Source organism: Solanum stenotomum, chromosome 1 (genome assembly GCF_019186545.1).
Source record: "Solanum stenotomum isolate F172 chromosome 1, ASM1918654v1, whole genome shotgun sequence".
NCBI classification, from domain to species: domain Eukaryota; kingdom Viridiplantae; phylum Streptophyta; class Magnoliopsida; order Solanales; family Solanaceae; genus Solanum; species Solanum stenotomum.
In genome coordinates, this window is record NC_064282.1 from 74,125,991 (window position 1) to 74,150,003 (window position 24,013).

The 24,013-nt window shown below is 41.7% G+C and overlaps 1 pseudogene; it reads left to right on the forward strand.

The window, feature by feature from the left end:
• The first annotated feature begins 7,144 nt into the window (after positions 1 to 7,144).
• LOC125856536 (uncharacterized) lies at positions 7,145 to 23,341 on the forward strand (annotated as a pseudogene).
• The last annotated feature ends 672 nt before the right edge of the window (positions 23,342 to 24,013 follow it).

Genomic DNA, 24,013 nt, shown 5'->3' on the forward strand with positions numbered 1-24,013 from the left:
GTTCTGCTTATGATATGCCAACTCAGGGTTAGCTTGGGATCACTCGTGATCTTAGGTCCCGTGTTTACGTCAAGGGGGCAGCCTTGGGGTGTGAGAATTTTGGTATCAGAGCATTAGGTTCAAGAGTCCTAGGATGTTTGAAAACCCGCACTAAGTAGAGTCCTTTTCATAGGTGTGAAGTACACCACTTCTAATGAGAGGGAGGCTACAAACTGTTTTAGAAAAATCATCACTTTCTAGCTATTCTTATCGTGTGTGGGTATGATCTACATTCTAACTCGTCGTTATGCCTTTCTGATCATGCCTTCTCGTAGAGCTTACGCAAGAAATGCTAATGCCCATAATGTTAACACAGTTCCTCTAGTCCCAGACCATGATGTTTTAAATGTAGAGTTTCGAAATGCTATCCAACTTTTGGCTCAACGTGTTGTTAACCATAACAAGGCCCTAGTTCATACAACTGCTAATCACGGGTCAGCAGCAGCCAGGGTTTGAGATTTCATTCGGATGAATCCACCAGAGTTTCTAGGGGCGCAGGTTGGTGAGGTCCCACCGAAATTCATTGATGAGGTTAAGAGAATCTTTGGAGTGATGCAAGTGACTGGTAATGATAGGGTAGAGTTGGCATCCTACCAGCTTAAAGATGTGGATCACATTTGGTACACTCAGTGGAAAATAAATAGAGGTACAAATGAAGCTCCTGGTACTTGGGAATGCTTTACTGGAGCTTTTTTGGACTAGTTCTTCTCGTGAGAGTAGAGGGAGGCTAAGGCTCAGGAATTCATGAATTTGAAGTAAGTTACAATGTCAGTACAAGAGTACAGACTTATTCACCAACTCTCTAGGTATGCTCCACATATGGTTGCTGTTCGAGGGCACAAATGACTAAGTTTCTATATGGAGTATCTGACTTAGTGAAGATAGAGTGCAATATTGCTATGTTGGTAGAGGAGATGAATATCTCTAAACTTATGACTCATTCTTAGAATTTTGAGGGAGATAAGCTTAGGGAAATGGATAAGGACAACAAAAAGGCTAGAACAGGCAACTATGAGTACTCTCAGTAGAAATCAGGTGGTGGAAATCGCTCGCAGTTTCAATAGAAATCTACAGCCGAAGCACCCTTTATCAGCTAGTTCTCCATCTCCAAAGTTTTGACAGGATCAAAAGGGTAGGGCATAAGGCTCTAAGTCTTAGGGGAGTGCTTCAGGTAGCAGGACCTATCCAACTTGTCCAAAGTGTGGTAAGAGCCATTCAGGTGAGTATCTTACAGGTAAAGAAGGATGCTTTGGGTGTGGCCAGTCTGGCCATAAGTTGAGAGATTACCCTTTTGCTAGGAAGGGGCAATGAGGTAACAACAATAGGACTCAATGTACAACATTAGCAACACCAATAGGTTGCCTAACTCAGGAGGGTGCTTCATCTGGCACTGGTGGCGGTCAGCGCCAGAACAGGTTATATGCTCTCCAGGCTCGCTAGGACTAGTAAGATTCTCATAATGGGATCACTGGTAGGTTATGGGTCTTTCAGTTAGATGTTTATGCATTGTTAGATCCAGGGGCTTCACTGTCTTTTGTAACTCCATATAGAGTAGTAAACTTCGGTATCAGTCTAGAAACTCGTTTAGAACCCTTCTCAGTCTCTACTCTAGTTGGTGACCTAGTTATAGCTAGATGGGTATAGAGAAATTGTCCTATCATAGTCTCTCAGAAAGTCACCTCAGCAGATCTTGTAGAGTTAGAAATGGTAGACTTTGATATCATTCTAGGCATGGATTGATTACATTCTTATTATGCCTCAATCGATTGTAGAACTAGGATCATTTGGTTTCAAATTCCAAATGAACCAGTCTTAGAATGGAAGGGTAGTAGCTCAGTACCTAGGAGTCGATTTATTACTTACCTTAAGGCCAGAAAGATGATCTTTCCGGAGTTCCTCCTGAAAGGGAAATTGACTTTGGAATTGATCTCCTTCCGAATACCCAACACATTTCGAATCCTCCGTACTGAATGGCTCCAGCTGAGCTTAAGAAATTGAAGGAACAATTGAAAGACCTTCTAGATAAGGGCTTCATCAGACCTAGTATTTCCCCATGGGGTGTACCAGTGTTGTTCGTGAAAAAGAAAGATGGTTCTCTCAGAATAGGCATTGACTATCGTCAGTTGAACAAGGTAACCATCAAGAATAAGTATCCCATCCCCAGGATTGATGACTTGTTCAACCAACTTCAGAGTGCTAGTTGCTTTTCTAAGATAGAACTCAAATCTGGTTATCATCAGCTTAGAGTCAGAGATAGTAACTTTCCGAAGAGAGCTTTTAGAACTCGGTATGGTCACTATGAATTTGTAGTTATGTCTTTTGGACTAACAAATTCTCATGCAACTTTCATGGACTTAATGAAAAAAAGTGTTGAAACAATAGTTGGACTTATTCGTTAGTGTCTTCATTGATGATATCCTCATTTATCCTCAGAGTGAGTAGGAGCATGCGACTCACCTGAGGGTTGTTCTGCAAACTCTCGATGGTCGCCAGTTATTCACTAAGTTCAGCAAATGTGAATTCTGGTTATAGTCTGTCGCTTTCCTTGGTCATGTGGTATCTAGCGAGGGAATTCGAGTGGATTCTCAAAATATAGAAGTAGTGAAACAATGGCTCAGACCCACCGCTCCAACAAATATCAGAAGTTTCTTCGGTTTGGCTAGCTATTAGAGGAGATTTGTTGAAAGATTTTCATCCATAGCTTCACCATTGACTAAGTTGACCCATAAAAAGGCTAAGTTTCAATGGTCAGATGAGTGTGAGAAAAGCTTTGCAGCATTCAAAACTAGGTTGACTATTGCTCCTGTCTTAACTCTACCAGATGGTTCAGATGGTTATGTGATTTATAATGATGCATCCAGGGTTGGCCTAGGTTGTGTATTGATGTAGCGAGGTAAGGTCTTAGCTTATGCTTCTAGACAACTTAAGGTCTATGAGAAGAACTACCCGAATTATGACCTCGAGCTTGCAGTTGCAGTATTTTCCCTAAAATTTTTGAGAGATTACTTGTATGGTGTTCATGTAGATGTGTTCACAGATCATAAGAGCCTCCAGTATGTGTTAACCCAGAAAGAGTTGAATCTTCGTCAGAGGAGATGGCTTGAATTCCTCAAGGACTATGATATGAATGTGCTTTTATCATCCCGGTTAGACCAATGTAGTAGCTGATGTTCTTAGCAGATTATCTATGGGTAGTGTAGCACATATTGAGGAAGAAAGGAAAGAATTAGCAAAAGATGTTCACCAGCTTGCTCGCTCAGGAGTTGGTCTTACATAATCGTCAGATGGTGGAGTAATAGTTCAGAATAGATCTTAATCTTCACTGGTAACGAATGTTAAGGAAAAACAAGATAGTGATCCTACATTACTTCATTTGAAAGGTTCAGTTCACCAGAATAAAGTAGAGGTTTTCTCCCAAGTGGGAGATGGTGTGATGCGTTATCAGGGTCGATTATGTGTTCCTAAGGTGGGTGAGTTGAGGCAATAGATCCTTTCAGAGGCTCATAATTCCAGATATTCTATTCACCTAGGTGCCACTAATATTTATCGTGATCTGCGGGAAGTCTTTTGGTGGAACGACATGACGAGAGACAGAACAGGTTTTTTTTGGCTAAGTGTCCTAATTGTCAATAGGTTAAGGAAGAACATCAAAAACCAGGAGGTATTACTCAAGAGATTAACATTCCTACATGGAAGTGGGAAGTGATAAACATGGACTTCATCATAGGTTTACCTTGTACTCGCAGACAACATAATTCCATTTGGGTAATAGTAGACAGAGTTACTAAGTCCGCTCACTTCTTGGCTGTCAAGACTACAAATTCGGTGGAGGACTATGCCATGCTTTACATTAATGAGATAGTCAGGTTGCATAGGGTTTCGTTGTCTATCATCTCCGATAGGGGTCTACAATTTATCTCCATTTCTAGAGATTGTTCCAGAAAGGTCTTGGTACGCAGGTAAATCTCAGCATAACATTTCATCAACAAACGGATGGTCAGGCAGTGCATACCATTCAGACCTTAGAGGAATTGTTGAGAGTTTGTGTGATCGACCTCAAGGGCAGTTGGGATGATCTCCTACCTCTTATAGAGTTCGCCTACAACAACAATTACTATTCCAGTAATCAGATGGCCCCTTATGAGGCACTATATGGGTGTAGATGTAGATCTCCAATTGGTTGGTTTGAAGTAGGTGAAGCAACATTAATTGGGCCAGATTCGGTTCATGAAGCTATGGAAACATTTCAGCTCATTAGAGATAGACTAAAGACAACCCAGAGTCATGAAAAGTCCTATGCAGATGTGAGGAAAAGGGAATTAGAGTTTGAAATCGATGATTGGGTTTTCGTGAAATTGTCACCTATGAAGGGGTTGATGAGATTTTGCAAGAAAGGGAAGCTCAATCAAAGATATGTAGATCCTTACAAGATCCTGAAGAGGGTTGGTAATGTGGCATATGAGTTAGAGTTACTATCAGAACTAACAACCGTGCATCCAGTCTTTCACATTTCATTATTAAAGAAGTATGTGGGTGATCCAACATTAATAGTACCATTAAAGTGTGTAGCTGTTAAGGACAGTCTCACCTATGAAAAGGAGCCAATTGAAATTATTGATCATCAGGTTCGTAGGTTGAGAAATAAAGAAGTAGCTTCAGTGAAGGTTTTGTGGAGGAGTCAGTTTGTAGAGGAAGCTACTTGGGAAGAAGAAGAAGCCATGAAGGCCAAGTATCCTCATCTCTTTCCTTCCGATTCCATTTCAACTTGAGGTTATAGTTCCTCTCCAGTCTCTTAGCTTACTCTTGTGTAAATTTAGTCTTAGTATTATGTTCCTTCAATTTTTCTTGCATTTTCAGCATATTTGCATGTTCTTGGAACTTAGTTTAGTCAAAAATCAGGTTCTAGTACTTAGTGGTAGGTCTTGCAGCTCCTTCCTTTCATACTCAACTAGTTTAGGCTTCATTTGAGAATGAATGTTCCTAAGGGGGAGATATTGTAACACCTCGCAAATTAGACTTAGACTTTGCAGCAGAAAATAGCAGAAAGAGGTGAACCGCGGAGGGGTTCACAGGCCGTGATCAAGACCACGGTCCATCACCCTCATCGTGGTTCACCTTTCCATCAGTGTTGGACCACAGAGCTTCTCACGGGATGTGGACCACCTCGCTATCCATGGGAAGGCTTTTGGAGGATAGATAGACCTCACCAAGACCATACATTTGACCATGGAGCCCTCTACGGGCCGTGGTGGCATATGTCGTCCTGAGCCACCAGACCCCAGCCCAAATGAGATAATACGGAGATCTTCACGGTTCTTGGTTGTTCAAACGGTTCTTGGTTGTTCACACGGGCCGTGGTACGACTCGTGGTTGGACAACCCAGAAATTAGTAGCCACTGCCAGCAGGCCATGACTGAATCGATGGGTTATGGTCCTTGTGACAAACCGTTGATATACTGTGAGTTTATGATATTTTTAATACATTTCACTTAAGAGTTGTGTGTGTCTAGGGCTATTTTGTATTGGTATTAATGTGTTTTTATCATGTTTGCAAGAAATAAATTCGGACGTGGAAGTTGAGAGACACAACTGAAGAATGTGCAGAAAAGGGCATCTATGAACGTGATCTACGGATCGTAGGTCCAGTCACAGTCCGTAGATAGTAGGCGTAGATGGATAGACATGGCCTGAAGGAAATTTAGGGAATTCTTGACTAAGTATGGAACCGTGATTACAAACGATGAACCGTAGATCGACCACGGTAACTAAGTAATTCTCGAATAGTGTTATTGCATGCATTGATAATTCTTTCGTTTAGAAGTTTTTTTAACGGTGGCCAACATTAGAACTCGCCTTGTTGCTACTTGTCGGACCAAGGAGGTAGCTAATAAGAAAATAATTATCAACATAGATTTAGTGTGATACTATCTAATAGTCTAATGTCAATTGGTGCTAGGGTGAAAACTAAGCCATACATTGATGTGATGTCTAATATGAGGTAAACGTAAGGGTTATTAAATTATACACGCACAGTCGGACCAAGGTGCGGGGTGAAATTCTCTAGTTGTCGGACCAAGGAATTAAAGATACATAACTTATCACTTTGCATGTAATACACTACGAAAGGATTACTATTACTAGGATTACCGCGTTATGAGCTTATGGGGAACACGTACACCCTAGTTACTTTCTCTCATTGATAACAACAATGATTGAATCCTCGTCACTTGTTACTTAACTAAAATCAAGCATTTGTTTCACAAATCTCCCCCCCCTTTACTTACTTGTTTCGAAAATACGTTGACTAAAAACCATATTCCGAGTGGGATCGACCCCAACCTCCAAGTTGGGTTCTTTACTTGATAACGATCGCTTATACTTCTTTAGGGAGGTGTAATTTGAGTGTATCAAATTTTAGCGCCGCTGCTGGGGAATAAGGCTTTTAGATTAAGTTTAGCTACATTATTGAACTTTAGTCAATTATTTCCTAATTTTACTTTTTTTTTTGTTTCTGTTTCTCTCAGGTTCCTACTCTAGTGTATGCCAAGTACACAGAGTCTAGTTGAACCACTGACTCCTTATGATCCAGATTTGAACAGAACTTTGCGAAGGATGAATAATCAAGAGGTCTTAGCCAATCCTATGGGAGGAAATCTAGGTGACGGAGTTGAGTTGCGGCCTCCTAGGGTTGATGATGAGAATGCTGAAATCAAGGTAGTAATCTATTGGGAGATGCATTGAGGGCACATAATCCACCAAAACCGATGCTGCGTGATAACTATAGGGTCGACATTAATGCCTCTGAATTGAAGGACATGTTTTTCTACCTCCTTTACCTCTGGGGCAAATATTCGTGGTGACGAGCAGTCTGATGCAGATGCTTACAGCGAAGGGTTTGTTCTCTGGTATAGCATCGGAGGATCCACATGGGCACATGACCAAGTTGAGGAGTGTTTGCAATAGTTGCGTGGGTTGACCAGATTTAGACATGGATGTCATTGGATTGAGAGTCTTCCCTCTATCATTGACCGGAGATGCTGCTGTATGGTTTACCGAGCTTCCTTATAACTCAATTCACACATCAAATCAATTATGCAAAGTGTTCATGGTAAAATACTTCCCAGTGTCAAAGAAGCTGAACCACAAAGATAAACTCAACAACTTCGTCGCACTACCTAGAGAGTCTGTGAGTAGTTCGTGGGACAGGTTCACTGCTTTCATAAGAAGTGTCCCAAATCACCGCATTAATGATGAGTCAGTAAATGAGTATTTCTACAGATGCCAAGATGACAATGGTAAGGCTGTGCTTGATACTATCGCAGGAGGATCATATGGTGAGTGCACTTTTGAGGAGATCGCTGAGAAACTAGAGAAGATTTCCCAGAACAATAAAGCATGGAGCACTCGCAAGTCAGACATTTGAAGAAGAACTTTTGCAGTTCAATCTGCACCTAGTCAATATGCCAATGATATTCGTGAGGAGATGGCTCAGATGAGGACAAAACTTGGGTTGGTATTGAAGCATGTGAGCGGAGGTACCGAAAAAATAAATGCTATGAATTATTTGACTAGGAATCCACCATCGGTTGAGGATTGTTATTATGAAAAGGATACTTATGCGGTGAATGATCAGATGAGGGGTTTCCGAGCCAACGCCCAAGGTTCCAATTCAAATAATTGGCGCCAAGGTCAAGGAAACCAAGGTAAATTATGACAACTACAATCGCAACAACAACTACAATCGAAATAACTATAGCAACAAAAATGATAGGAGTGGTCCTTATGCTCCTCCTCAAAATCGGGAATTTGGTAATAGGGAAGCTGAGGCAGTATGTCACAGATTAAGGATATGATGCAGAAGATGATAAAGAGGTTTGATTTGACTGATGAGAATGTGAAGGAGATGCGAAACGACTTGTCTGGTATTGGTCAAAAAGTTCATGCCCATGCAGTGTCGATCAAGCAACTCGACCAACTGATGAGTCCACAAATTGGACTCATTTAGGGATATATTTTGATAGAATTAGTGTCCTCAAATGCATATTTTGTCTCAATATCTGATGAAAACCCTTAAGTTTCAGGTATTTGGAGTTGGAGGGAAATCATTAACACTACTTAGCAAAATGGAATAAAGGTAGTTGAAAGAACGAAGAAATAAAGATCTGAGAATTGCCGAACCCATTTGGCGAGTCACCAAAAGGTCTTATCCTCGCCTTTTGTTCCAGTGTGCTGAGCCCTGAAAGAAAAGATCAAATCGGCGGTGAAAAGGTGCAGTCAGCGTGTCATCGAGCAGTTCGGTGAAGCAGTACTATGTCGCACAATGATCCAAAACACGATGATGCTGAAGGATAGAGCAAGACGGTGATGAAACCTACCAAAGGGTGGATCGCTGAGTTGATCGGCGATCTCAACTAACAGCGCCGTATGATATGCTGCAACATAGATTTTTGAAAACTATAAATACTCGTTGAGAGTTGTAGCTTAATATCAGATTTTTAATATAGAATTTTTAACATAGAATTTTGAGTTCTAAGTTTGGAGAGGGTTTTGAAGAACTTGAAGATTCAAAGGGTTTCAACTCTAATATTTTGGACTTGGGTCTTGTGGATTCTTCACTCTTTTCTTGTTTTGTGACTTAAATCTTCACACCCATTTGAATGCAAACTCATATTGGTATAAATTTCTATCTCTTTTACATGTCTAGCTAAAACCCCAATTCTTGGGGTGTGATTTTGTGAATATGGGTTACATTATCTGTTAGGTCTTGCTTGTTGATAATTTATTTGTTTTTTTAGATGTGATTTCATTTAGTAGTTGTGGTGGAGCTTAATGAAATTGTATTTGCATATACGATTTCACCTTTGTATTTTTGGCTTGCTTGAGAGAGGTCGTAAAACTAAGACTACTAAATTGATGGCCGATGGGATTGGGTCGACGTTAGGTTCAACTCGAGAGAGTGAACCCTAGTCCTTCTCCCACACACTCAGCTCGAGAGAGTGAGTGGGCTAAGGAGGAGGCTGTTCTTCATGCGGCAACTCGGTGTTTGAGAGAAACTGAGTTGATTCGGGGTAAGTTGCTCGAGAGAGAATGTACCCCCACTATAGTCTAGCCTAGTCACAAATATTCAACAGATTTATTATCAAAAGCATGTACCCAATAGTTTAGTTTATCCTATATTCCTATCACATCCCAAGAATACCCTCACCTTGATTAGTACTCCTTATAATTTCGCTGATTTTTGTTTATTTCTGACAAACCCCCATTGTTAATTGACACTCTTGTGTCACCCCTTAGATTTAACATGTTCTTATTCGATAATGTTTTGAGCTATGACTAGTAAGGACTAAATTTTATTTTTCTATTAATTCTTAAAACCACTCCCTTGGGACTGAACCCCAACCCTTGGTTGGGTTACTTTACTAGTGTATGATTGTAGACACTTACATTGGAAGTTGTGTCTTGATTACACAAACATCAAAATGGAGCCCCTACTGAGGAGTGGTGTTATTTGAGAATTTTTAGATTAGTAGAATTTTTGTTCTTCTTAGTTGTAGTTTACTGACTTAATCTTTTGTTTTGTTTTGTTTACTTGTCTGAATATTTCACAAAGCATTAGTGTCAACAGTAGCAACGGTAGCCAGGTGGGCCACCAAGACGACATAAAAAATCTCAATGATGTCCAAGAGCCAAACATCAATGGCCCCCATCTCATGGGAGGTTTTGGAGCTATCCAGTTACCTCCAGTCAAGGGAAATATAGTGATCCACATAACGAGTACTATGTTGTAACTCTTGCATCTAAAGGGACTTTTCAGCGGGTTGGCTCACGAGGATCCTCATGAGCATCTTCGGAACTTCGTGGATGTGTGCCGACCGTTCTCATTCAAAAATATCTCTCAGGAGTCAGTCCAGTTAAGATTATTCCCTTTCGCATTGATGGGAGAGGCGTGCAAGTGGCTGGCCGAGTTTCCGCATGAATCCATCACTTCCTAGGAGGAATTGGTAACCATATTTCAAGTGCGATTTTTCCCTCCCTCAAAGATGATGACCCTTCGGGATAGAATTCAGAGCTTTAAGCATTTGGAAGGAGAGCCTCTGCACAAAACTTGGTTACGATTCAAAAAGTTGGTGCTTCAATGCCCAACCCATGGTTTGCCTGATAATGTGCTATTTTAGTACTTTTACCGGAGTTTGGACTCGGTAAACAAAGGGGTCGCTGACCAACTTTCGCCTGGAGGCTTAATGCAGCAGCCATATGTAGTAGCAACTCAACTTTTAGATGGCATGACAACTACCAATAGAGCGTGGTACACTCGCGAGGACCAAGTCTCTCCTCTCACCTTCAAGCTATCTAAGGAGCAGATTGAAAAAGATCATGACTGAGACCAAAATATGGCCAAGATCATGACACAACTTGACATTTTATCCAAAAATGTCATGGGGGCTGGCATCCGTGGTGTCAATGCCGTAGGGGTCGGGTGTGCAAATCCTGAGGAGATGAAGTTTGAATCCTTGTATAACGAGGAGGTAAATTTTCTAGCCAACCAAGGCGGTGGCTATTGTTCAAACTACCCAGGGCAGGGTGGTAACCAAGGTTGGGCTAGAGACAAAGGCTGGAAGGATCGAGATCATGAATGGAGGGACCGTAATCCCAATTCGAAGGATGGGGAGAAGGATAAATATGTGCCTCACCATGAGCGCCAAAATCCCAAGACTCGGAAGGTGGTAAGTCTGAGGATGTGCTCTCACATATTCTCAACAAAGTTGAAGGGTCAGACAAAATGTTAAAAGGCATGAAAGAAGATGTGTCCACCCTTAGCCAGACCGTCACCTCCCATTCAGTTTCGATCAAGCAGTTAGAGACCTAATGGGTCATATCTCATCTCACCTCAATTCGAGTTAGCAAGGGGGTTTGCCTAGTGATACTATGGCTTACCCCAAGAATAAGGTTTGAAGGTGGACTTGTGTCGTGCCACGACGTTAACTAAGGAGCTGTTTGGGAGGCAACCCAAAACCCTTTTAATGCTTTATGTTGGTTTTAGAAATAATGGTGTGTTAATTGTGCAAGATTAAGTGTGGGAAGCATTTGGAAAGAAATAGATTGGTGAGAGAAATGTTTGGTTGGCGAGTCACCAAAGTATTAGGCGACCCGACTCACACCGCCGTTTGATCCAACCCAGTTTGGGTTTGGGGTCTGTAAAACTCGATGGGCCCAAAGAAATGATAGGCGAGTCGCCGATGAGCTCGGCGAACCCAATTTGTATCGTCGTTTGGATTCCCAATCTAACTGGGGGATTCTATAAAAAATGATGAAGAATGTAATTTCTTGGCGTGACATTGAATGGTTCGACGCTCACGACTAATGTCACCGAGTGGCCAAGAACTGGACGATTTTTCAAGTAAAAGGTTTAAAAGTTTCAATTTCCTACGCTCTCCCTTATTTTCAAACTTTACAAACTCACACCTAGTTTTACTTTCAATATCGTTACATCTCTATTGTATTTTGGTTATTGAATTGTTCTCGGATTTGGATTGCGTTGCCGCCTAGCATCTTAGCAGCATCTTAATCCGCATCTAAGGTTGGTTTCTGAGCCCTAAGTTCCTTTTATCAAAAGTTTTGCTCAAATGCAATGACATTACTTCGATAATGTGTGCTGGTCCTCTCTGGTAGGATTATAATTTTTGTTTGCTTGCCTTGATTCGATAATATTGACCGTACTAAGTTAAATAGTTGATCCCTGAAAATTGTGCCCTATAGTGGATGAAAAATTGTGGGTTATGCATAAATGTCGCTGAGTTTGAGCCTAATTTGGCTATTGCATATTTTGATTTTGCTTTCGGGGGTTGCGGGGTTGAATTCGAGTAGATGGGTTGAAAATAGGTACGTTGAGCCATTTGGCGAGCTGGGTTGAGCTCGCCGAACCACACGATGGTTCGCCTAACGTCCCCATCTTGCCTTTAATTTAATGATAAATATGTTGTTGATTCTGTAACTTTCGGTGAAAAAAGCCTGATGTCGCCGAACGCACATGGCGTCTCGCCGAAAGACCGCTTGTTCACCCTTTGTCTGCACCGTTGTATCCTCTGTGCACTGCACTAGGTGAATTGCCTAAGTGGTTGCGCGTTTCGCCAACTGGTTCGGCGGAGTTTTTCTACAGATGAACTTCTATGTTTTTGTTGAGATATTTTTTAACTCTTTCCCAAAGTTATGTAGATATGGCTAGACCAAAAGTAGCTGGAAGAAATAGGCCACCCCGATAGATAAGAGCAAAAAATTTCAAGAAAGGTACAAGTGAAGCGAATCCTCCCAAGACGAGAAATGAGGGCAAAAAGCCTAGTTCCAGCAAGAGATCTATCCCCTGAGATCCCACTGTCCGTTCGTGGACTCGTGGATTCTGCACAGTTATACATTCCTTCTTGGCAGCTCATGACTTGGACAATTTCAGCAAGCCAATTGTCGCTGAACCTTCTGAAGTAGCTTCGGGCACTATTATTCAAGCCCTGACTGACACATCGGGCACTTGTGCCCAGACAGATGGAGCGACTGTGTAGATATGAGTTTTCTCTACCTCCCTATCTATTTTTCTTTATTCTAAATTTGAGATATTATGTTGATTGCATTTGAGGACAAATTGCTTTTATTTGTGGTGGGGTGAGGCCCACATTTGTGTGTTATTCGTGAATTGTGTTTCGTTTATGTATTTGGGTTGTAAGCTATAATTGTTTTAAATACTGCTTTCGTGGAATATTTGAGCTTGTGGCTCCGTGTTTTCCGTGTTTTAAATTGCAAAATGATTTTGACCCTTCCAAAATTTTTTTACCACCCATTCTGTGTTGTATGTGGCTATTCCTTCGCAAATTTGAGTATCAGTTCCGATCAATACCGATGACTTGGATAGTGCTTATAATCAAACAAACATGAATGTGCGACTACAATGAGGCCAAATGAAGGTGCATAGACAATATGTGAACTCTTTGCATCTCGTTGTGACTAGCCAATGATCAAATCGAGTCTCTTGTGATGATCGTTGCACACTAGCGAAAGTGTGGAGTCTTGTTTGACTTATAGTGTCAATGCCTAGTGTGATGAGCTTACCTGTGAACTATGCATGATGGATCCTAGAATTTGCCCGTTGGTCCGGTCAACTAAGTGATGCTATCTCTTGATATGATCTTAGGCAACTTCTAAGAGTGTGAGTGAATTTGATATATACCTCTTTTGTGGCCTACCTTGTGAGTGTGTGAACCGCTTTTGAACACCCCTTGAGCCTTACCTTTCTTTGGAAGAAACTTGATGAAGACTAGACCTCTCTTAATCCACTACCTATAATCCTCTTGATTTGTGGTTGATTGAATAGCCAACTTAGGCCAAAAGCCTAAGTTGAGGGTGTGATGAAAAGAAAAGGGAAAGTCAAGAAGTGCAAGGAAAGTCTCCTTTAAGCCATGGTGTTGAGAAAAATGGAACCCCTCCATATAAAAAAAAAGAGAAAAGAATGGAAAAGAAAGTTGTGGAATAAAGTACAAAAGAAATGGGGTTTCCAAATAATCCATGGAGAGTGAATAATAGGATGACTTATGAGCTTTAAAGAGAATGATGAAGGAAAAGGAAAGGAAGTGTTGTGAACGCCACATTTCATGAGGATGAAAGTCACTGAGCCTAAAATGACCATACCTTTGCTCTCAGCCCCATTACAAGCCTTGAAAGGACCTTTTGGATCTTGAGTGAGCTGAAGCAAGTGTTGGTTGGAAAATACGGGCAAACCTATGGGTGGAATTATGCATTGTGTTCTTCTTTGTGAGTGTGAGCGTTGCATCTGATTTTGAAGCTTTAAACTGTGAACCATTGTGTGAATATGGAATCATTGTGTGAGGAAATTTGAACACTATAGTTGAGCTTGAACTTGAATTTGAAGCAAGTATTGTGAGTTCAAGATTCCTTTCTAATGGTAAGTCACGACTTGAAACTTTGAGTGCACATTTGATCCTTGCATGAGTAAGTTAAGTCTTGTTGTGTACATTTATGATTGATTCTTGTATAACACTGTTTGAGACATCCTTTTTGAACAACCGAACTAGAGTTTGCTTGAGGACAAGCAAGAATTTAAGTTGGCGGTGTTGATGAGTCCACAAATTGGACTCATTTAGGGCTATATTTTGATAGAATTAGTGTCCTCAAATACATATTTTGTCTCAATATCTAATGAAAACCCTTAAGTTTCAGGTATTTGGAGTTGGAGGGAAAACATGGACACTACTTAGCAAAAAGGAACAAAGGCAGCTTAAAGAATGAATAAATGAAGATCTGAGAATCGCCGAACCCATTCGGTGAGTCGCCAAAAGGTCTTATCCTCTCCTTTTGTTTCACTGTGCTGAGCCCTGAAAGAAAGGATCGAATCGGCGGTGAAAAGGAGCAATTGGCATGTCTCCAAACAGTTCCGCGAAGTAGTACTATGTCACCCAATGATCCAAAACCCGACGATGTTGAAGGATAGAGAAAGACGGCGATAAAACCTACCAAAGGGCGGATCGCCTAGTTGATCGACGATCTTGACTAATGGCACCGAATGATCCGCTGCAGCACAAATTTTTAAAAACTATAAATACTCGTTGAGAGTTGTAACTTAATATTAGATTTTTAATATAGAATTTTTAACATAGAATTTTGAGTTCTAAGTTTGGAGAGGGTTTTGAAGAACTTGAAGATTCAAAGGGTTTCAACTCCAAGATTTTTGACTTGGGTCTTGTGGATTCTTCACTCTTTGCTTGTTTTGAGACTTAAATCTTCCTACCCATTTGAATGCAAACTCATATTGGTATAAATTTCTATCTCTTTTATATGTCTAGCTAAAACCCCAATTCTTGGGGTGTGATTTTGTGAATATGGGTTAGAATATCTGTTGGGTCTTGCTTGTTGATGATTTATTTGTTGTTTAGATGTGATTTCATTTAGTAGTTGTGGTGGAACTTAATGAAATTGTAGTTTCAAATACGATCTCACCTTTGTTTTTTTGGCTTGCTCGAGAGAGGTCGTAAAACTAAGACTACTAAATTGATGGCCGATGGGATTGGGTCGACATCAGGTTCAGCTCGAGAGAGTGAACCCTAGTACTTCTCCCAGACACTTAACTTGAGAGAGTGACTGGGCTAAGGCGGAGGTTGTTCTTCATGCGGCAACTCGGTGTTCGAGAGAACCGAGTTGATTCGGGGTAAGTTGCTCGACAGAGAATTTACTCCCACTATAGTCTAGCCTAGTCACAAATATTCAACGGATTTATTATCAAAAGCATGTACCCAATAGTTTAGTTTATCCCGTATTCCTATCATATCCCAAGAATCCCCTCTCTTTGATTAGTACTCCTTATATTTTCGCTGATTTTTGTTTACTTGTGAAAAACCCCCATTGTTAATTGACACTCTTGTGTCACCCCTTAGATTTAACATGTTATTATTCGATAATGTTTTTAGCTATGACTAGTTAAGACTAAATTTTATTTTTCTATTAATTCTCAAACCACTCCCTTGAGACTCGACCCCAACCCTTGGTTGGGTTACTTTACTATTGTACCATCGCAGACACTTGCATTGGAAGTTGTGTCTTGAATATGCAATCATCAGCAACAGATGAATCATTTGTCTACTACAGTGAACCCATATAAGCCTGGCACACTTCCTAGCAACAACATCCAAAATTCGAAGAATGATGGGCATTGTATGGAAGTCACTACTCGAGGGGGTAAGCAGACCATTGATCCACCTATGCCGTCTGAGGTTGAAGGTGAGGTTAGTAAAGATGATGATGAGATTGAGATTACTGGAGAGTCCAAGAATGCTACAGAGAAGGAAGTGGAGATAACCCAAAAAGTTGTTCCCATGCCTAGACCTCCACCTCCATAGCCACAAATGTTAGTGAAGAAGACATAAGAGGGGAAATACCGCAAGTTTATTAGTATGTTGAACATATTTCCATCAATGTTCCATTGATAGAAGCTTTGGAACAAATACCTGGGTATGTGAAGTTTATGAAAGATTTGGTGACGAAGAAAAGGGCCGTGAGTTTTGAAGATGATGATAGGTTGAAACATTGTAGTGCTATTGCTACAAGGTACCTTGTGCAGAAAAAAGAGGATCCTGGTGCCTTCATTATTCCATGTACTACCGGGTTGTTGCATTTTGCTAAGGCGTTGTGTGATCTGGGTGCTAGCATTAATCTGATGCCTTTGCCTATTCACAAAAAGTTAGGTTTAGGAGATCCAAAACCGACTGCGATGCGATTGCTCATGGCCGATAGAACTGTGAAAAGGCCCATTGGTGTGCTCCAAGACGTATTAGTGAAGGTGGAGTTTTTTATCTTTTCGGTGGATTTTCTAATACTTGATTATGAGGTTGATTTTGAGGTTCCTATTATTCTTGGGAGACCATTCCTTGCCATTGGGCATGCCTTGGTCGATATGGAGAAAGGGCAGATGAAGTTCCAATTGAATAATGAGCAGGTTAGTTTCAACATTTGCAGATCCATGAAGTAGAGTAGGGAGCTCAAGTATGTATCAGTGGTTAATCATATTGTAGAGAGTGGTTTTGAGGTGCCTATTGAAGAGAGGTTGGGTGTTGATGCACTAGCAGCGGTAATGATGAACTGTGAGAGTAATGGTATTGAAGACTATAATGAATTGGTCACCGCACTTGATAAGTTTGAATTCCGTTCAAAACCAAAGAGATTGGAGTTAGACATGAAGAATCGTGACTCTCCACCTGCAAGACCGTCTGTTGAGGAGGCTATGAAATTTGAGCTTAAGGCTCTACCATCACATTTGAGGTATGTATTATTGGGGAGAGATGGTACTTTACCAGTCAACATTGTGGCAGATTTGAATGTGACACAAGTTGAGGCATTGGTTTCTGTGTTGAAAAGGTTCAAACGGGCTATTGGGTGGACTATTGCAGACATTATTGGAATCCCTCCTGGCATTTGTTCTCATAAAATCCAACTCATGCCGGATCACAAGACTAGTATTGAGCACTAGAGAAGACTAAATCCTCCTATGCAAGAGGTAGTGAAAAAGGAAATCATCAAGTGGTTGGATGCTGGAGTTATTTATTCCATTGCAAATAGTAGTTGGGTTTGTCTTGTTTAGTGTGTGCTTAAGAAAGGTGGGATGACTGTGGTTTTGAATGCAAAAAAAGAGCTTGTTCCGATGCGGCCCGTGACTGGATGGAGAGTCTGCATGGACTACCAAAAATTAAATGCTTGGACAGAAAAAGACCACTTGGCTATGCCGTTCATGGATCTGATGTTGGACCGACTAGCGGGTAAGGGTTGGTATTGTTTACTTGATGGTTATTCGGGCAACAATAAGATTTCGATAGCTCCGGAAGACCAAGAGAAGACCACCTTCACTTGCCCTTATGGGACATTCACCTTCAAACGAATGCCATTTGGGTTGTGTAATGCTCCAGCGACCTTCTAGCATTGTTTGATGTTGATATTTTCTGATATGGTGGAGGACACTATTGAGGTATTTATGGATGATTTCTTTGTGGTAGGTGACTCTTTTAATCATTGTTTAGACCATTTGGCCGAAGTACTGAAACGGTGTGAAGAGTGCAATCTTGTGCTCAATTGGGAAAAATGTCACTTCATGGTGAAAGAGGGGATAGTTCTGGGTCATCGGATTTCTGAGAAGGGTATTGAGGTTGATAGAGCGAAAGATGGGGTAATAGAAAAGCTTCCACCATCTATCTCTGTTAAAGGTATTAGAAGTTTTCTTGGGCATGCAGGTTTCTATAGGAGGTTCATCAAAGATTTCTCCAAAATTGCACATCCATTGTGCAAACTACTCAAAAAGCAGTATAAGTTTTATTTTGATGATGCTTGTTTGAGAGCATTTGGAGAGTTAAACGAAAAGTTAGTTTCCGCACCTATCATTATTTCACCAGATTGGGGACAACTGTTTGAGGTAATATGTGATGCGAGTGGAGTGGCGCTTGGTGTGGTATTTGGATAGAGGCGAGAGAAGATTCTTCATCCTATTTACTATGTCAGCAAAGCTCTAAATGTGGCTCAAAAGAACTATACAGTGACTGAACAAGAGCTTCTTGCGATGATTTTCGCATTCGAGAAATTTCGATTCTACTTGCTTGGTACTAAGGTCATAGTGCATACTGACCATTCTGCATTGATGTATTTGATGGCTAAGAAGGATGCAAAATCGAGGTTGATTAGATGGGTGTTGTTGCTGCAAGAGTTTGACTTTGTGGTGAAAGATAGAAAGGGGACAGAAAATCAGGTTGCCGATCCCTTGTCCAGATTAGAGGAAGCAACTGTGCTCAAGCTTGGTGATAGGGCTGAAATTAATGATGCTTTCCCAAATGAACATGTTTTGGCTGCTTCTCATGATCTGATTCCTTGGTTCGCAGACTTTGCTAACTACTTGGCAAGTGATCTGGTGCCATCGGATTTGTCTTTCCACCAAAGGAAAAAGTTTATGCATGATGTGAAGAAGTTCTATTGGGATGAGACTTATTTGTACTGTAATTGTGTTGATGGGATTATTCATCGATGTGTGCTCGAGGTTGAGATGTTGAGTATACTAGAGCCCTGTCACTCGTCGCCTGTTGGTGGGCATGATAGTGGTATTTGGATTGCACATAAAATTTTGCAGTGTGGGTATTACTAGCCTACCATCCACCAAGATGCTCATGATTTCACCAAGTCGTGTGACCCTTGCCAAAGAGAAGGAAGAATTTCAAAGAGGCAAGAGCTTCCTATGAATCCGATATTGGTGATAGAGTTGTTTGATGTATGGGGCCTTGATTTTATGGGTCCATTTGTGAGTTCACATGGGATGAAGTATATTCTTGTTGCGGTTGATTATGTGTCGAAGTGGGTGGAAGCAATTGCGCTTTCCAATAATGAAAGTAAAAGAATATGTTCTCCAGATTTGGTACACCTAGGGCGATTATCAAGAATGGAGGTTCCCACTTTTGTAATAAGTTTTTCAAGGTGCTACTTGAGAAATATGGCGTCCACCACAATGTGGCCACTCCTTACCATCCGCAGTCTAGTGGGCAAGTTGAAGTGTCCAACAAAGAGATCAAGCAGATTTTGGCTAAGACTATGAATGCAAATAGAACTGATTGGTCAAGGAAGCTTGATGATGCTCTATGGGCGTATTGCACCGCATTCAAGACTCCCATAGTTATGTCCCCCTACCAACTTGTATATGGGAAGTCTTGCCATTTTCTGCTAGAGCTAGAGCATAAGGCTATGTGGGCGTTAAATAAGCTAAATTTGGATTGGGGCGCCGCATCGAATTAGAGAATGAGTGACTTGAATGTGCTTGATGAGTTCCGCCTAAGACCTTATGAAACTTCAGCCTTGTACAGGGAGAAGATGAAGAAGTATCATGATCAAAGGATTGAAAAGCGAGAGTTTGTCGTGGGTGATCTTGTGCTTCTATTCAACTCTAGTTGCGCTTGTTTTTGGGCAAGCTCAAGTCCAAGTGGACCGGGCCATTATTAGTCACGCAAGTGCTCCCTCACGGAGTGGTCGAGCTCAAAAACAGTGAGAGAACAAGGTTTACGGTAAACGGGCAAACGATTAAGGTCTATATGGGAAAAGCGGAGAATGTGCAAGAAGTGGTTGACGCCTACTATCTTGATGAAGTATGACTAATAAAGAGGCCTACATCGTGTCGCGACGTTAAATCAAGCGCTGCTTGGGAGGTAACCCAAGATGTACAATCTAGCCAACTATTGGTTTTTCTTTTCGATTTAGTAGTTTTCTTTGTTTATTTGCTTTTCTATATTCCATTAGATAGGTGCTTTATTTTTGTTTTAGTGTTGGCTATATATAGCATACGGTCCATGTCTAAAAAGTGTCCTGAAAATGTGAAAAGAAAGGCCTAACAGTTGCTATATGTGCAGGGACGAAAAGTAAAAAACTTGCAGAAAATGTCTGGTGCAGAGGTCTACGGACCCTATCGACGGTCCATAGGTCAATCCATGGACCGTGAATGGTGTTTGTAGACCCCATGTAAGTCGTCTAAATTTTTCTAAGTGTTGAGTGACCTACGGTCCGTAGGTCAACCCACGACCCATGACCCGTCGACAGGGTTTTGTGGGTCCAAACCTAGTGTTTGCCTGACCCGACCTGGACAACTTTTAAATATAACCCTTCATTTTTATATTCATCCCCCACATTCAAAATTCCCTCCCAACCGTTTTTAACCCCTTCCTCTCCCAAAATCACTCCATATTACACCCACATCCCACAAATCACTCCCCTTTCATTTCCTCAAATTCCCAAATCAATTTCCTCTTTCTCAAATTGCCTCATTCCCCATTTTGCAGAGTGTCTAGTATACGGGTTCGGCGTCGAAAGGCTAGTAAAAGATCTGAGGAGTTCATTGTCGTAACACAATCACCCATTTCTGATACTTGTAAGGTAACTGACTTTACTTTAACTTTGAATTTAGGTATTCATTGTTCCATACATGAAGTCACGAAGTGGTCTTGACCTTGGGTTGTTTTTGTATGCAATTTCTTGTTGAACTAATGATAGAAACACCTATGGGATGCTAGAATGTGGTTGTCTAGTCTTAGTAATCGAATAACTCAGTAAAAATGGTCTAAATGAAAGTTTCGACTTAGGGTTCCTAGTTTTGTATGCAATACATGTTGAAAAATGAGTAATTGTAGTCCTAGGGATGACAAACTATCATAAATTGTGTTGAAATACATTATTAGACTTAGGATGAATGATTGAAATTGTCAAAAATTGGTTTAAACATAAGGCATGTCGGATACCTGGCATAGACTTGATCTATAAGACCCCGTCTACGGACCGTAGGTCAACCTACGGACCGTAGATCAGGTCTGTGGTCTGTGGCATATAGCAATTTCACTAAGTGTGGAACCACGGAGGTGGACTATGGTCCGTAGGTCAATCTACGAACCGTTCTGCACATCCGTGGTTCTCATCAAAGCCCAACTTTTTGGGACTTCTGACCTACGAAGGGGATCCACGGACCGTAGGTACCTAACGTAGGTGGCCACTGAAGCCACTGTTTGAAAAAAATAGTTTTTCTTTTGGTTCGTTCTTTGTTCTAAAAAGTTTTCAAGTGTGTTATTAGTTTATTTTAGTGCTAACTATGCTTCCACAGGTACCATGGCTCCGAAGAAATCTTTGGTTGTCGCCCTAAAGGGTAAGTCCAAATCTACAGCACTAACCCGTAAAATAATTGACGAAGATACTGATGCAGAGAATGACCCCACTTATGTCCCCCCCCCCCCCCCCTGGAAGGACATCCCCCACAGCTCCCCGGACTACCCGGAATCAATCCAAGTAGGTGGTTCCCGACGTAGTCACTGCCTCCTAGTCTAATGAAGAAGATACACTAATCGGATCACCGGCTGGGTCAATTTCCGGCTCTGAGTCCTTCTCTGCTTTAGGGTCTGCTTTTGGCTCCGCAACAGGCTCGAGTTCACATAGTAAGGCTGCCTCGTTTGATAAGGCTACTAGTGCGGGGGATGTTCCAGTGCCACCAAACACCGACCCTACTCTAGTTACTGAGGATCCTAATAGATGGTGCGTTGAGGGCTAGTGGCATATTTACAGGGATGCTCAAATGATCACAAATAAAGTGAAAATGGCCCAGATGATTACAGAGGAGTGCAGGGTACTCACAGGCAGCCTGCATACCATGCCCTACATCCATTGTCTCTTTTACTAGCATAAGTGTAAGTGGATGGCCCAGGAATCACAGATATATAGCGAGGAAATCATGAGGGAGTTCTATGATTTCTACGCAGTCACTATCCGAGGCTCTATTCCAAAAATTCCAAGCCTAGAACCCAACCACCACTCATGGCTACACTAGTGCATGGGTTTTCTATGGATGTATGTGAGAACACCATCCGCCGGTTCCTCTATGGTCCAACCCACACTTGGGCACTCAATATGGCGGAATTTGACTACAGATGGGACATTGTGAGGAGCAGGGAGTTCCATTAAAGTGCAGAGAGAAGGGAGACCATCTTACACTGGCTGGCGAGTAACATTGTTATAGACGGCGAGCGAGCAGAGTGGGTCAGCAGCCCGAACTTATCAATCACAAAGGCCACCCTAAATTTTGTGGCCAAATTCTTCTGGCTACTAGTGTGGAATTGGGTGTCTCCTACTCAGGCAGACAGTGTACTCACATGGGACCGTGCAGTGATGGTTGCTGCTTTGGTGGCTGGGTTTGAGATAGACTTTGCACGCATGTTGATTGCGGAGATTAACGACAGGGCCTTCAAGGCTTCCACCACTTACCCTTTTCCTTGCCTCATCTTTCAGTTATGCACAGATTCTGGAGTGTCGGTCTGCCATTATGATAAGTTGATCCAGGCGACTAAAACCTTGGATATAGGCCTGATTCAGGATGAGGTGAATGTTGCGGCACCGCGCAGAGAGCCGCTGGTCGTTGTACCTCAATTGGGAGCAGACTTAGTTGATGATATGGAGCGAATGTAGGGTACAAACCCCACCCCTCCTGTAACTACTAATGATGACCCAGCCTCCCTATCTCAGACCGCCAGTCGGGCTCCTAGATCATCCAGAGCCACCCTTTCATCGAGATCTACGGTCGTACCCCTTGCTCGTATTCAAAAATTGGAGGCACAGATAGTGACACTACATTAGCAAGCCTTGGATGCAGCGGCCTATCTCAGAGTCTAAGACCAGGATGTAGCGGATGATGGACCTAAAGGTCTAGGCCGTTAATGAGCACCTGGATGCCTTTGAATTGAGAGTCCTTGAGCGACCAACCCCCAACACTGATGTCTCTTCCCTCCGGAAGGAGTTGGACATTCTCCGAGCCGATCTTGATAAAATCTTTGTTCCACCTACAGATGAGCTAGAGTCAACTCCTACTATACTGACTGATGATATGGTGCTAGATGCCTTATTTGGAGAGGACTTACTACAGCCCAATTCCAGCCGTGCTCGAGGAAAGAGGCCCCGCTCTAGTCACATTTCTAATGCCACTGAGGATGTACGAATTAAGAAGCGGGAGCACCAATAGACCGACCAGGCTAGGAAAGCCTCCATTGTGGATGAGGAGTTGCGCCAGCAGAGGGTTCGTGAGGGTACTCTTGAAGCCTCGAGTTCTAGGTCCACCGCTGAGGCTGTGGCTACTGTGAGAGATGATGTGAGCACTACTGATGGTGCGGTTAGAGTGGTTGATAGAAATACTGATGGTGCTGAGAAATACCCATGTGTTGATCCAGTAGGCTCCGGGAAACCGGACCCACCCGCTTGTTGATAGGTCTTCGGTGCTATGTGCCACAATTTGCTTCACTCGATCTTTTATTCTTTACTTTTGTGCATTGGGGACTATTGCACTATATTTTGTTGGGGGTGGGGTAAACGAATTGTGAGTGTTAGGGTGAAGTCTAAGTAACCCAACTCATAAGCCTCTCTTGGGGTTTTCTTGCCTGTGTTCTTTTTCCCCAAGAGACTGTTTTAATTTCTGTTGAACCGGCATGTGTTAGGATTGTACGTGTAGAAGCATGAGAAAGAATAAAGCATGATGGCATAATTAAGAGTGCAAAAAGGATACACGTCCAAATTTTGTGATATGTGCTAAAATTTATAGGCTAGAATGAGTTGAATATGTTGGCTCTTAATATGACATGATAATGAACCAAACTTGACAACATGACTTAAGCTAAAACTTGAACTAGGTAATCTGATAATGAAATGATGTGCCAAGAGTGTGTGAGAATAGTTGATTGTTTAGATAATTTTGTGCCAATCTAGAACTTGGCCCGTTAGTCCTGTTAGGATAATCTAGGCTAGAAGTTAGGAAGTGATCATAGGCCATTGTTCAAATTAGTCTACTTAAGCCTAAAATGATCTAACCAAATGGTAGCATTATTCCCTTTTGATCCAAATATTTGAGCCTACAATTGACCAATTCTTTTGATTCACCTGG